Source organism: Podarcis filfolensis, assembly GCF_964270895.1.
Source record: "Podarcis filfolensis genome assembly, chromosome: Z".
NCBI lineage: Eukaryota > Metazoa > Chordata > Lepidosauria > Squamata > Lacertidae > Podarcis > Podarcis filfolensis.
In genome coordinates, this window is record NC_139617.1 from 24,153,467 (window position 1) to 24,166,094 (window position 12,628).

Here is a 12,628-nt window from a genome sequence, read left to right on the forward strand (position 1 = left end):
CCCAGACACACTGCTCCCCCTGTTTTATACACCCCCTTGAGTGTTTTCAGGAGGCTGGGATGTGTCATTGAACTCTGATAATGCTTCCTCTTTGCCTGCACAGAGAATAAAAAGTGTGCCAGTGTTTATAGGAACAGGTGTATTGTGAAAAAGTAAAATTCACATTCATTGCTGCCCAGCCACTTTTATCTCTAGCACCAGCCAACACTGGCATGTGGCCCCCAAAAGATTGCCTATGAAGGAATGTGGCCCTCAAGCTGAAAATAGTTCCCCAAACCAGGGGCAATGTATCCACTGCTTGTAGATGTGCTTTGTTGCCTCCATTTGCCCTCTGCTTGTATAGTTGTAGAATAAAAGCAAATATTTGAAGGAAACTAAACCACACAGTGCTTACTGCCCCTGAAATGCCAGAGAGCTCAGAGAAGTGGAGAGCATGTAGCAAGATGGATGAAAGCACAGCCATGAGATGAGGGTAGCAGCAAAGAGCATTTAAGTTTCTAGCACAGGAAACATGGGGAATCGGGGGGCGGGGAGGCAACCCACATGCTTTGGCGGGGCCTGAGCAAGTGGGAGCAAGTGCACAAGGAGCTGGCAGTGGTGCAGCACCCTCTGCCTGGTTTCTGGACAGGGCCGGCCCTGGTATTTGGCAGAGTAAGGCAGCCATATCCAGCAGATAATTTGAGGTGTCATGAAAAGGCAGCAACTTGTTCTATTCTGTACAGTACTCCAAGGGGACTGCTTGTGGATGTACTTGCTTGCTGGCAGAACAGTATGCATTACCAATTCCTACCTACTTCAGACATGATGCATTTCCCTCCCCTGCCCCAGCCCCTGTCCCAGATGACACAGAACACATTCTGCACAATGGGGTGGTCATCTTGCCCTGACTCCAGAGGTACAATGGAAGTCTCCAAAGCGAAAGCAGATTTTGGCGAAAAGACCCTTTAGTGCCAAATCCTCCCAAATTTTCCCCAAATTCTTGAATCCTGTGAAAGCCACAGGAGCCTGTCTTGCCACAACTTCTGCAGCCTCAGCAGCTTAACTATGCCACTGTGTTTTGGCTGACATGTTTTTCATGCCAAGATGGGAACCTTATTTATTTCCCGTCCCTAGCTGACCCTCAGCTACATGTTCAAGGGTGCAGATACACTGAGATGTGCCAGCTGTCACTCACAACAGGAGGATTATGTGTAGCTCCCATACACTGTATGTCTTCAGCTGCTTCTCTTTTCTTCAGGGCCACCACCTGTCAGTAAGTGATGCTCCAGAACAGCGGCACTCATCTTGTCCTCTTTAGTCTTTACGAAGCACATTTATTGGACAAGCATATGATATTTCTAGAGGGTGGCAGATGGTCTAAAACCATCTTATGCCCCCACCAGGAGGCATGTTAAGATCTTGGGAGGGGAAGAGTGTAAGTGCTTCCAAAAATATATACAAGTAAAATAAAATAAAATGTCACACAAATTCAATTTTATTTGAAAATTTGAATAAAATAATTATGGGAGCCCAGTTTTGTTTTGTTTGTTACCCAAAAATGACCTCATGTACTGCTTCGATAATTTTTTTGAGCGAAAGAGTCCATACATTATCTCAATAAATGAATACATAAGAGCACCATTTACAGAGTATTGGGCAATGGGTCTGAGTCCACAGGTTTGAGAATGCCAGTCCCCTTCTACAGGGGGAGCAAATTTACCATACCCCTCTTTCCCTAGAAGGAGAGAAGAGGTGTTTTCCACCAAAGGGATGAACTTTTAGGGTCATATGAAGCATTTTCACCCAATGTGGGGAGGTGGAGACAGACTGTTTAAGCCTTCCCTGCACTCTCTCTTCTTCCTTTGACACCCACCCTCCTACCTTTTACAGTGTGGGCCTTTGGTTAGTCACCCTTTTGGCAGGTGTGGGGAGCGCTATGTAGGATTTATTGTTTTTGAAAGGTCCTGAGTGGCTCTGGGTTTTCTCCTTTTTGCCTACTGTTGGGTAGTGTCCGCCTGACTTGGGTGTTGTCCTTTATTTGCCTAATTGTCATTTAGTCTGCACAGGTGAGAGGATTTAAGAATTTACAGGTTTGATATCTGTTTGATAAGCAGTGTTTGGTTGAGGGCACTCTTTAGTCACCTTTATGAGGCATGGCCTGCAGAGTGCTGGGGTGCTTTCTGCCCTGGCAGGCACATCTGGATAAACATTGTCCAAAGGGGCCATGGTGTGCCTGTTGAGTTTGTGCATGTTGAGCTCATGCATGGTCCATGCAGTGGGGAGGGAAGAATTTTAGGAAACTGCTGGTGGGCACAGTGTCTGGCTGTAAACTTTCCCCTGGTGATGGGAGGGACAGATTAACCCCATCTGGACTACTGCAATGCACTCTACGTGGGGCTGCCTTTGAAGGTGACCCGGAAACTGCAATTAATCCAGAATGCGGCAGCTAGACTGGTGACTGGGAGTGGCCACCGGGACCACATAACACCAGTCCTGGAAGATCTGCATTGGCTCCCAGTACGTTTCTGAGCACAATTCAAAGTGTTGGTGCTGACCTTTAAAGCCCTAAACGGCCTTGGTCCTGTATACCTGAAGGAGCGTCTCCACCCCCATCGTTCAGCCCAGACACTGAGATCCAGCGCCGAGGGCCTTCTGGCGGTTCCCTCATTGCGAGAAGTGAGGTTACAGGGAACCAGACAGAGGGCCTTCTCAGTAGTGGCGCCCACCCTGTGGAACACCCTCCCTTCAGATGTGAAGGAAATAAGCAGTTATCCTATCTTTAAAAGACATCTGAAGGCAGCCCTGTTTAGGGAAGTTTTTAATATTTAATGCTGTACTGTTTTTAACATTTGAGTGGCTGGGGAGACTCAGCCAGATGGGCGGGGTATAAATAATAATAATAAATAATAATAATAATAATAATAATAATAATAATAATAATAATTATTATTATTATTATTATTATTATTACTATTATTACTATTATTACTATTATTATTATTATCTATTACCAATCACATGCCCAAACATATTTGATTTGGTTACATTGGTTTAATTAAGTATATTTTGCACATCCTCAAGTTATTTTACTTTAATAAATATAGACTTTTTACCCATATTCCTGTTGTTTTGAGTCTTCTTCTGGGTGTGCTGGTGAAAAAAGTGGGGGGAGCCAGAGTATTCACAGAGGATTTCTTATTTCAGGTTTTTTCAGTAGCATTGTTATCCACACTCTTCCAAGGAACTCTTTCAAATCACTTGCCTCAAAGGTCTACTATACAAGGCTCCAAGCACAATGGTAATCTTTCTGCCTGCTTTCTTGTCCAAACTCCTTTTCTCCTAGGCTCCCAATTTAAGAACCACCTAATTTTTCTAGGATTCTGAACAAAAAAATAAATTGTCCCTCATTTAAAATTATGAAAAAGGGCATCTAAGAAGACAATGTTGTTTTCCCAGACCGAGAGAGATAGTTCCTGTCCTTACACTTAAAAAAAACCCCTGCTTTGAGAGACAGACTCCAAACCACAAAAAGGAGACAGACACAGGGAAATCTAATTGGCCTCAGCATAAAAACTAGAAATTTATTTGTACTCAAATGGTGGTTGCATATTCCAAATAAAATGGAAGCATAACAGACAGATTGAGTAAAGTACAGGACTGATAAAAAAACAATGCAAGTCATCTGAATAAGCAGGAGGTAATTTACCTCTCTTCAGGTTTGCTCCTTGACTTGCTGGTCTCTTGCAACTGGCCTAGGAAGCTGAAGAGGTAACAGGCTTTAGTGAGCAGGAAGAGTATGTGGCAGAGAGCACTCCAGAACCAGAGGTAGTAGCAGAGTGTGGCCATGAGGCAGGCTTGTTTTATGATGTATTTTGTGTTTTTATCTTGTGTTTTTATGCTGTGAAGCACCCTTAGATCTGTAGATGAAGGGCGGTATACAAATAATAATAAATAAATAATTGAACATATTGACTTCACAGCTCAAAAAGCAGAGCAAGTGAGAATAGTAATTTGTAGGTTTTCTTCACAATGGTTTCTCCAAGGGATCTTTTGCCATATTTAGTGATATTAAAGGACTTGCTACCCAACGGGATGCATTGTTTTCTGTCATTCAGCAATACTTAGGCACTCGGGGATAATCTGAATGTGTTATAATAGTTGTCATGGTGTTTTTTTCTTCCTTCTGATCCAGTTATTTCATTACAAACCCACACTAATTCCCTACAGATATCACCCGTCTGCTTGATTCCACCCCCACCGACTCCAGTCTTCCCCAGCCCATTTCCTTTTGAATCCAGCTTGCTAGCAAATTTCTTCATATAAAATTAAATCTACTGTATCTCAAGTTTGTATAATCAGATCATTAAAATGCATGGCTAATGTGTGTAAATTGGAACTCAGCTCATTACCATAATCACGCTCCATAATTATTAAATAAACAAGCACTGGAGAATTTGGAAACCTGCTGAATATGCTATCCCAGGTCAGCAGTCTTCTTTATTTTTTAAAAAAGTTTTGTTTAATAATGGCAAGGCATTGTGGAAAGACCATTAAATGACTCACTAGCCAGGATGGCAAAAGCCTAGAGCAAAAAGTGGCATATGTGCACTACTTTTTTTTCCCCCTTAAAAAATGTTTAGGGGTACTTTCATTTACCTACTCATATTGAAATACTGCCCCTCAATGAGGCCAAACTTAGATTCACAAAATGTTTAGGGATATGCATCCCCCTGCGTCCCCCCCAGGAAAAAAAAAAACACTGCATATATGCCCACAAATGTCAGAATTGCCTATCCTAGCACCATAATTGTAAACCAAATGGGCACAATCCAACTAATGCTAGTACTATTAAATCCATTTGTTTTCATTTTGATGATCTGTAGCCAGAAGTTCAACTTCCATAAAATTTAAAGGTGCTTAATTATTTCTGGACCATGTTCTAGGGGTGTGATCCCCATAATGCAGCTACCATCTAGATGTTCCCTGAGAAGAAAGACAGTAAGAATCAAACACCATGGACTCATATATACAGCTGCAAATAAAACGTTTTGAATGTGTTGTAAAGTGCAATATACAATTTTGACCCTAGATGGTGACAGTGAGATACAGCAAATTCAATGCATTTTTCAAAACAATTTTTTTAAAAACGTTTTTTCACAACGTTTTTAACGTGTCTAGATTCCACCCATGCGTCTATTCACGAGCACTTCTCCATTGCTTCTCACAAGTACAGGATTGCAGCCACAACTACTTCTATGTAGGGCCATCAACTTGTTGCAAACCCATCAATGTGTAGGACTTAAACTTTCTCTTAATTGATTAACTTTCTCCTAATTGCCTTTTAAGAGATTAATTGATCAAATAATTAATTCAGTGTAAAGAAGTTTTGCCAAAACTCATTGTGAAGGTGCCCTTGAGGAAAGTTTCCTTTTAAGTCTGAAAAAGATTTGCTTCCAAATCAACTTTTGTCCTTGCTGTCTCTCCTGTCAATTAACCAGAGGACAAACTTCAATCTGCAATTGAAATGTTAATCTGCTATTAAGGCTTCAGTTGCTAAATCATGCCAATTAATCAATTACAGATTGCAACCCTATTTATTTGGGAGCCCAAAGGGGCTAGGCACTATTAGGCGTGGTGGGGAATGGCTTTCAGCAAGAGGACAGCATTTCCTCCTGGGCAGCCTACCACATGCTGGTGGTGGGTGGGGCTAGAGGCAAAAGTAGGCGGAGCAACAGATGCAGTTCTTACTTTCCACAGTAGGTCACACACAAAAATGGCCAGAGGTATATGGGCACCCAGCTCATTATCCTTTATTGAAGCAAATATGAAGCATTGTCAAAATTTAAGGAGCTCCAATAGCGTTAACTAAGGGATGTGGGTGGCGCTGTGGGTTAAACCACAGAGCCTAGGGCTTGCCGATCAGAAGGTCAGTGGTTCAAATCCCCGCAACGGGGTGAGCTCCCGTTGCTTGGTCCCAGCTCCTGCCAACCTAGCAGTTCGAAAGCACATCAAATGCAAGTAGATAAATAAGTACCACTCCAGCGGGAAGGTAAACGGCTTTTCCGTGTGCTGCTCTGGTTTGCCAGAAGCGGCTTAGTCATGCTGGCCACATGACCCGGAAGCTGTACGCCGGCTCCCTTGGCCAGTAAAGCGAGATGAGCGCCACAACCCCAGAGTCATCCGCGACTGGACCTAATGGTCAGGGGTCCCTTTACCCTTTACCTTTATAGTGTTAAATATTCAAATTCACATAGGCTCTTGAGCTTGGCAATAGGGTTATAGGAGGCAATGTTGGTGAAAGGAAATCTCTCTCTGAAGGCAATCTATTATCGGAATATCCAGCAACAACAATAACAGTTGGGGATGCAATGGGACCAGAGACAGGGAATTTAATAACCCCCCAGCTGCTATTTGCTTGAAGGAGGAAAACATAAGGGTCCCATATGGGTGGAGCGAGGTGTTGATTGAAAAAAGTAGTGTAGAGGGGAGAGTTAAAACACCCCTCCTTGGTGCTGTGATACCAGTTTTGGGACACACAAACCCCAATTGCTTCTAACTTTCTGAAGCAAAATGGTGAAGAATTCCCATGTCACGTTTCATTTGGCCTCAGGTTCATAAACACACTGAAAGGAGTTCAGGGGTTTGTCACTTAAGGATAATTGATCAAGTAACAAGCCTCCCGATGCCTTTTGATGTAGCTTGTTTTCTTCAGAGAGAAAGACAAAAGTGGTATTAAAGATTTATTGTTCCAGGACCAAAGGCTGTTTCATCATTGCTGCATTTATTAAAAAAAATGAAAAGCCCACAGTATACTTTGCCTCAATTAGGTTTGACGTTTCAGGTCTGCTTACGTAGGAAAGTGAACTGCTAAGAAGCTCTCAAATTAGATTCAAGCCATGATGGACATTACCATTTTGGTGAGCTGGAGCTTATCAGGTTGCCTTACCCTTGGGGTTGAGCTCCAAATTCCCAGAGCGTGCAATGGAGATTTGAGCTGAAATTACATTTTATTATGCATTTATGGGACAGAGTGGCTGTTCTTATCTCAGATATGGGAAGAAAGATCAGAGTGTTATAGAATTTTTTTAAAAAGCTTTGTTCACATACATTGAGAGGAGCACCATCGTCCAGCTAACACGGGAAAGCCTGCTCTTCTCTTTTGTGCATGGATTGCCCACAGCCCTGGTTTTGATCCTTAAAAATAAATAAATCAACAAATCAAATAACTGCCTTGTAAAGAACCCAAGCTGAAAAATAATTAGGGGGTGGAATTTAGCTGGTAAGAAAATTCCATGCAGGAAAAGAGGAATAACTAGGACCTAAGAAAAAGTAGAGGGACACGGGTGGCGCTGTGGGTTAAACCACAGAGCCTAGGACTTGCTGATCAGAAGGTCAGTGATTTGAATCCCCGTGACAGGGTGAGCTCCCATTGCTCAGTCCCTGCTCCTGCCATCCTAGCAGTTCGAAAGCACGTCAAAGTGCAAGTAGATAAATAGGTACCGTTCCAGCGGGAAGGTAAACAGCGTTTCCGTGCGCTGCTGTGGTTCGCCAGAAGCGGCTTAGTCATGCTGGCCACATGACCTGGAAGCTATACGCTGGCTCCCTCCGCCAATAAAGGGCCGCAACCCCAGAGTCGGCCACGACTGGACCTAATGGTCAGGGGTCCCTTTACCTTAAGAAAAAGCAGAGGCTCAGGAAAGTGAGCTTAAATCTCTGCTGATCCCATTAAATCCTGAATTCAAGGCTTCCCATGTGAAGGCCTTCCCACTGTAGGGAAGTTACCAAAGAGTGCAGATTAGCCAGTTATTCAAAAGAGCAGAAATGCCATGTCAATAATTTTCATAATGTGATGTTAGGTGTTTCTCTTTTCACTTTCAAATCATCTCATATCATCAAGGGCTTTGCAAGAATTATTCCTTCTATCTGTGTTGTTTAGGCTATATAGCCAAAATAACACCACCCATGTAGAAGAGGGAGCTATCTACAATTTTGGGAGAATCCTAAGGTTTGCAGAGGCACGCATATACAAAAAAATAAATAAATAGTGGCTAAATCTGTTTTCATTGTTTTGCCCGGTGTCTTGATTGCTGTTGTAACTTCTGCTGCTTTTAAAGTGTTGAAGTTTCTTAACTGTATGGTTCTTAATTGATGGTTTCTATTTTATGGTTTATGGTTGTTAGCCTCCATGAATTCTTGTTGAGGGGAAGGGAGATTTTAAAAATTACTTACATAATAAGCTACAACAGGAAGCGACTTCTGGTATTTGGAATACCAGTAGCCACAGAGTCAGGAAATTGAGGAAGGAGACAAAAGTCCTATATACGGTAGGTGTTCTAACTCCCCATGAAGTGCAGGAGAGTGGGGATAGGCATGCCTCCATAATCACTGTCCTCAACACTATCCACAAGTTGGAGGCAAATGTCTACAGAAGGAAACCTGGTCTACTCATATAGTCTTCAAACATAGTTTAGGACCGTGGAAAACCAGGGTTCTAAATCGTACAAGGAACCTATATAAGTAGAAAATGTTCCATGCTGCAAAAGTTCATCCCAGGACTATCCATTGAAGCTGAACATTGGAAGTGTTTGGGGCAGACAAAAGGGAGAACTTCCTCACTATGGAATTCATTTGCAGAAGATGGCTTTAAAGGGGGATTAGAGAAATTATTGAAAGATAAAGGTCCAGTACCTACACTGTCAGAGGCAGTATGCCTCTGAATATCAGTTGCTGGGAATACCAGTTGCTAGGAATCCCAAGTGAAGCAGAGCTGTTGCACTCAGGTTCTGCTTGAAGGCTTCCCATAGGCATCTCGTTGGCCATTTTCAGAATGGGATGATGGACTAGATGGGGTTTGGGCTTGGTCCAGTGGAGTTCTTCTTATGAGCAGTGACAACTAGAATTCTAAAGGTATGTGGTTGTTTGTCAAACCAGATCTAGAAGGTCAAATCTACAACAGCCAGTGATTTTATCTTATTACTTTGCATAGATATCAACTTCATTGTATGCATATGGCGCATACTAATTAGACTGCTTTCCAGAGTATTACGATAATTAATTCAACATCAACATGTTTAATTCGTAAATTCATTTAAATGTGGTAACGACAGTGGCATATTAACAGCTCTAAGAGACTGAAAGGAGGATAATTCGTTTGTTATTTTAAAAAAAAAAAATGCTGGAATTGTACAAAAGCAAAATGCTGCAGGTAAAATGTAAGAAAATAATAGAAGGAATTTTGGAATAAAAAGTACGGTGAGCTCACAAAAGACTTTTTTTTAACACAGTTAAAGAACAAAACTGAATAATTAGGCAGCAATCCTAATTGAGCCAGTGTGGTGTAGTGGTTAAGAGCGGTAGTCTCGTAATCTGGGGAACCGGGTTCGCGTCTCCGCTCCTCCACATGCAGCTGCTGGGTGACCTTGGGCTAGTCACACTTCTCTGAGGTCTCTCAGCCCCACTCACCTCACAGAGTGTTTGTTGTGGGGGAGGAAGGGAAAGGAGAATGTTAGCCGCTTTGAGACTCCTTAAAGGGAGTGAAAGGCGGGATATCAAATCCAAACTCTTCTTCTTCTTCTAAAAACATGTGTACAAAGGAGTAGGCACTCTTGAAAATGTTTCTGCAGAAAAATGCACAGCATCACACTGTTAATCCATTATATAACAGTGACACAGAGACGTCCTTTTCAGGTGTCCAAAACACACAATCACATTCAGCAAAAGAAAGCATAAAATATAAGGCTGTCAGTGACTACTAGCTATCCCATTTGCTGGCCAAGTCCAAAGATGGGTCCTGCTTGCAGCACTGAAGTCACGCCCAACCTTTATAATTGGAGTCTGGGAGTATGTCAACCATTGGGTCATTGTTTTAGCTTGCTTAGCCATGTATCACACCAACTGTTCATTTGAGGTTTACCTATGTACCATACTGAGCTGAGTATTAAAGGGATTGAGGTTTGTTTTTTTGCCGGGGGGAGCTTTATTCAAGTTTGAGTTCTTCATTCCGTGGGTAGCAGGGCATGGCGTCATGACCTCCAGTCCAAGGTCATAGATGTCCAGATCCATCCACTCTTCAGCATCACTGACAATGTGGAGATTGCTTGGGCTGTCCTGCTCATACAAGCTTTTCTTCAGAAGAGACCCCAGGTTCCACATCTGGGCAGGATTGAGCCCCAGCATAAGGCAATGATTAAGGAGCTCAGTGGTGTATTACTGGCACATTACAAATGGGCTCATTAACTTAATTACTATCAGATACACTACATTTCAAGCAGTAGTTTCAGAACACTCAGGCTATATGCACTAAAATGTAGGAAGTTGCCTTACACAGGATAACGTGGCATTGCAGAGGTAGGGCATCACCATCAAGAGCACACAGCCACACCCTCAAGCCTGCAAAACAGCTCAGACAAGCAACTAACCTTAATCCAAAAGACACAAGGTCACAGGCACACTGTCACCTTATGCCAGGCATGTCCAAAGTCCGTTTTGGGGGCCTAATCCGGCCCGCCGGTCGGTTCAATCCAGCCCCCATAGGCAGTTCCTCCCTGTGGTTCTAAAAAAAGGTCAATGGTCGGCCCTCATGCATGTTCACTTCATCAAATCTGGCCCTCTTTGGAAAAAGTTGGGACACCCCGCCTTATACTGAATCAGCTACACTAACTGGCAGAAGCTTCTCCAAGGTTTCAAGAAAGGGACATTCTTAGCTGTACCTGAAGATGCCAGGGATTGGACCTAGGACATTCTGCATGCAAAGCAATTCCTCTACCACTGGGCTACAACCCTCCCCCAAGTAGTATCAATCTGCCTGGATTCATGCCAAAACATCGAAGGCTAGTATTTGACCCCAGTATAGTGTTTTCGTTGAAGAGTAGAATCAATGCAAAATTGTACAACGTAATAGCGACACCTCCCATCCTTTTCTCACAGCTTCGAGAAAGAAAAAGATTGCCACACAATATCCAAGAGACTATCGCCAGTCTGTAATCACTTCCACATTAACTGAGAAGCTGGAAGATTGATGAGGTACTTTAAGGTCAATTGGTTTCCTTCTTTCTTCCCTTCTTTTTTTTCTTTTTTTTTAATTGCAGTTACTTTAATCAGCCTGGTTTGTTTTAAATAAGAGGCTGTAAGAGAGATGTGAATCACAGAATATCTCAGTCAATTTGCTCACTTTTGAAGGCTGACTTTGGGGGGAGATAATCCACAGATGGCTGTGCCAACTGACTGCCATCATCACCAACCCTCAGAGTACGAGGCCCACCAGCAACCTTTTCAAAGGGCCTTGAGATGAACACAGCACCTTGAGGTGCAGCAATGTACAACAGTTAATCTGAGATGGAACAAAGCCTCTTCTCAGGCTTGTCTTAATAATCTATTTTTTGTTTGTTAAAAAGAAATGCAAATTAGGATGGGAAGGGAGATCAGGAGGAGGAGGAGGAGGAGGAGGAGGAAAGAGAAGGTGAAGAGATGAGAAGTTAAAACAAGTGTTGTAAAGTGATGCTCTCCAGATGTTGCTGGACCATGAATCTGAACATCTGGGACCCACTCAGCAGGCATTATAATTTATGTTTAAATTTATAGTTTTAACTTTTTGTTTTTTTATTTGCATTCCCTCTTTGTAAACTGCTTAGAGACTACTATAGTGAAGTGGTTATATGAATTGTTCATCATCATCATCATCCCTGACTAGCCTACATGGGACTGATGAGAGTGGGTGTCCAACAACATCTAGAAAGGAACAAGTTAGCTGCTGAGAGGCTTGGGAGAAGAGAGATGCTTTCAGATGCTAAGTAAATGCCTGGAGGGAGACAGACAGATGTTAGGGGCAAGTGAAATCCAGGGTGCATCAGCATGATAATCTATCATGGACCCGGTGCTGCTCAGGCATACAGGTTTTTCACAGCATCTGCACAATGTGGTCCACATCCAAATACCATCCCACATTCTCTTCCCATTTTATCCAGATCTTCCAATTCAACAACAACAACAACAACAACTGTGAAGTTAATTCACCCCCCTATAAATATTACATCTGGATTATATGGAATGGCATTTTGATAAGGTTTATGTTGCATGGATGCCACAATAAACCCTTGTTTGCAGAAATTGCAGTGTGAAAGCAATCCCAGAGAAAGGGAGAAAGGGAGAAATGAAAGACAGAACTCAGGAAACAGAAGTATCAATCCAGAAGGCAAATAGAACTAGGAAGACCAATGAGTATGTGTTATATCCAGTGCTTTTTTCTGGGGGTACGCAGGGGTACGCATACCCCTAAACATTTTGTGAATCTAAGTTTGGCCTCGTTGAGGGGCAGTATTTCAATATGAGTAGGAAAATGAGAGTACCCCTAAACATTTTTTTATATCTAAATAAATTCTACGCAGAATAGACCCATTAACATTAATGAACCTAAATTAGTCATGTGCATTAATGCCAACGGGTCTACTCTGAGTAGGGTTAACATTGGATTCAACCCTGTTTGTGTATTTATTTAAGTGTTGTGTCAAAAAATTCTTCTCTCAGTGTGTATGTGTGTTTGTTTTTTACTATTCTCTATCAATGAATGAAAAAACAAATTGCATCCAAAAATTACTAAAGGGTGGGGGAGAGAATGGTGGATTTATCAGGGGTGGGATGCATGATTTTAGTT

At 42.4% G+C, this 12,628-nt stretch overlaps 1 long non-coding RNA gene across 1 annotated transcript in view; it reads left to right on the forward strand.

Annotated features, from left to right (window-relative positions):
* LOC310754377 overlaps positions 1-12,342 on the forward strand; it is a 351,494-nt gene extending 339,152 nt beyond the window's left edge. The window contains exon 2 of the long non-coding RNA XR_014543778.1: positions 10,906-12,342. This is a non-coding gene — a long non-coding RNA (uncharacterized lncRNA). The remainder of the gene's footprint in view (positions 1-10,905) is intronic.
* The last annotated feature ends 286 nt before the right edge of the window (positions 12,343-12,628 follow it).